The sequence below is a fragment of the Echiichthys vipera genome (genome assembly GCF_963691815.1).
Source record: "Echiichthys vipera genome assembly, chromosome: 1".
NCBI classification, from domain to species: Eukaryota; Metazoa; Chordata; class Actinopteri; order Perciformes; family Trachinidae; genus Echiichthys; species Echiichthys vipera.
In genome coordinates, this window is record NC_139826.1 from 36,695,501 (window position 1) to 36,699,068 (window position 3,568).

Here is a 3,568-nt window from a genome sequence, read left to right on the forward strand (position 1 = left end):
TGTGGAACTGTGTTTTGAGGACAATGCTAAATACAAGCCCCAAGATGCGTGGTGATCCGATCACTCAAACCACTTGCAGAGGCGGTCTGGGACCACACATGGAGGTGGAGCGTTTTTCTCCAATTGAGAAGAACAGAAAAGTTACAAAAATCTGGTTGACATTCATGCACTTTTTTGAGCACTTCAAGATCCGATCATTATTTAAGTGTAAGTCTGACGTTAATGGACCTCAAGGTCTTTTTTCGGCATGAATTTGAATCAAATAGGCCATCGAGACCATTTTTTATCGTTGATCAACTACTAACGGAGAAATTCTGGAGAGTCGATAGCAGCCAGACGTGGCTAACACTGAGTAGCTCTGGGCGGAGTGCTGACCGCATCCAAAACGTCTTTTTTAACCACTAATGCTGCTCAAAATAACAGCAAACCTCTGCAGCAGCATGAGAAGAGTCCCTACACAGAAAACAAAGCACCAACAACGTAGTTAGTGAACCCAGAGTTGATTAAAAAAAGACAGTTTTACAATGCTACAAGCCTTAGCAGCCAGCTACGTCCATATTGTGAGGCAGTCCATACAAGTCGATTACCGAATGTACTATTGAAAATGTATGGAAATGCATGTGTTGGGCTCTAACGGTCATTAAAGCAATCCTTAACACGAACAGCTCCGCCTCTCCCCAAAGTCCCACCCTCTTCCCCCTGTCTGACCCCTGACGCTCCCTCCTCCAACGGTGACAGGCAGGAAGTGATAGGTCCGACTTCTATCAGAAATATATGAGAGTTATATATTGATGAGGTGGATTTCTTTTACATTTTAGTGCGGCATACGCTTATTAGGAGCATTTTAAGATTACCCGGATACCCGTTCATATCCGGCTGTAAAGTCTGACGCAGCAGCCTTTCAAAATACGTTTTCCAGGGTCCAAACGCTCCGTTGAAACAAAACAGACAACAACAACCGAACATCTGAACAATTATGTTTTTCATCAATAAGAAAGAGGTAAAATGAAGATTACGTTATTTTTTTTAAACTCAGATCTGTTCAAACAACGGGGAACACGGCACTGCGGCGCTGTATAAATACGAGGCTTGGACCCGGAAATCATATTTTGAAAGGGTGTTACGTCACGTCTTAACAGCCGGATATGCACTGCCTCCATGGAAAGCAGAGTTTGCCGGTCTGTGATGGTGCATGAGCTGCCTTCTCACACACGCAGACGACTCAGTCCTATATACGGAGGAAATTGTGTCATTAAGGGTGGGCGGGCCCAGTCAACAGGAATGAGGAAATGCAAAAAAAGGGTAGTAAGTAGAAAATAAGGTTTCAAAATCCTAAAAACTAAGCAGAACCCTCTTCTCTGAAACACTTGGAGTGTGTCCTCAACTGTCAGATCTGATGTGAAAAATGGATGCTTCATCTAAAGCTGCAGGAAGAGAAACTGACACTTGTTAGTTTTACGCAAACTATAGTCCCCATAAGTGACACTGAAGCATTTTTAACAGGAGGTATGAGCACACATGTTGTTTTATAATCCATGCCAGTTTAAAAAAACAAATATCTATACATCATTTGTATATAATAAGCTTGTATTTGTATTGCTCTTCCTACCTGCGCTGAGGACATTTCAGGTAGCCTTTAATTCTCATTTCTTATGCTGAATGTACGTTTAAATCTTTTATAACTATATTTCCGTCGTTACCTTCTTCTCATTCTCTGTCCTCGATCTCAACGTGACTTCCTGATTAAATAAAGCATGCACAGAAATGGACTGTGCTATTTTTTGCTTGTAGTTTCCTGTGACAAAGGCTCCAGACTGGATTCCCACGAGAGTTGCGACATTTACAGTAACTGTGTTGTTATGATTACAGAATAAAACATCTTAATCTCAGGCAAAAGCTCTAAGAAGGGCTTTAAGGACATTTCAATATAAGGTATATTTTATGCAGTATGGGAGGGAAACATGCCACACACTGTATTTCCTGGATTTAGACACACTGGTATGGTATGCAAGTGTGCTTCCTCACACATGTTGCGTGTAATGCATGTGATACTGTAACTAACCGTGTTCCGGTTGCACGTTTGGCACAGACACAGTAGAAATGAACTCTTCATCTCCCGGGCTCGCAGTGAATCAGATAGTCTGCTCAGCCCCCATGAAGGAGATTACACAAATGTATGCAAAGCCTGTAAATGATTTATACTGCAGAGCACAACAAAGGGCTTTTTTTTTTTTTTTTTTTTTTACAAGACGAGGAGAGCGAGAGCGAGAGACACTGACACCTGCAGTAATCCCCACATTCACCACCCCATACATCTCACTGTGCAGCCGCCGACGGAAGAGGCGCAATAAAACATGATGGAATTTATGCTTTTTTCTTTCTCTTTTTTTTTGAAATAATAAAACTAAAAGGCTGCATTCAAGGCGTATTCAGCCATTAGTGTGATTTCAAAGGGAAGTGCATGACGCTCTTTTTTCTCCCCGCACACAGAACAGCTATTGTGGCCAGTTTTGCAGACGGCAGAGTGCAGCAACAGCGGAGCGCCATTCAGGACCACAGCACTCACTGTTGGCCTTGGGTCTATGTTTAGACAGAGCTTTTAAGCACTCTGATGTCTTGCAAAAAAAAAAAGCAAGAAAGAAAATCAAACAGTGGATGTGTGTGTGTGTGTATTTGTCGTGTGTGTGTGTGCACACGCTGTACTGTATGTTTGTATAAGTGGGAGTTCTTTATCAGGAAGGATAAAAGGCAGAAATATGTTTGAGCTCTTCCCATCTCCCGTGGCAGTGTCCCTCCTCTCCAAGGATCCAACGCGTGGACGGGTTTATACACTATTCATAAAGATCCCTATGTGGGAGAGAAATGGGCCCATTATTTCCAAGCAGTAATGGGATATATTTGTTTTGTGGCCCTGAGTGTAGAGGTAGTGAGTTTGTGTGCGCGCGTGTGTGTGTGTGTGTGTGTGGATGTGTGTGTGTGTGTGAGACAAACATAACATATTTGCATGTTTAGACCTTCCTGGTACGCACCGTGCAATCACTCGAAGGCCATGTAGGATGAGGCTTTGGACTGCTTTTATTAGCTTAAATGTGCAGTGTGTAACGTGTCTGGAAGGATCACAGCAAACCAACGTACACATAGGCGGTTGAGTGTTGTGTGGAGACAACCTTGAAATAATCCAAATCTCTAAAACCCCACTTGAACCCAGTGAACATGCTTTAGTGGAGCATTTAGCCGCTAAAGAGACCGAGATTTCCTTCAGGAGTTGTAGAGGATCTAAAACAGAGGTAAAAGAGGGAGATTATTGGATTGATTTGCATCAGGTGGACACAAACAAGACTCCAAATGGATGCTGATGATGTTGCTCCGTATTTGTTTGATGTGTCAGTACAACCCGTCCTCTTCCCAACTCGTCACATACTGCCGTTTTGTCAGGACCGTTTGTCAATGCTCTTGGCAGCCCTGCACTCTTCTACGGCCGCTGTTTTAAACACGGTTACATATTTATCGTGATTAGGTTTAGGCAACAAAATCGCATTGGTTAGAGTTAGGAAAATATCGTGGGTGG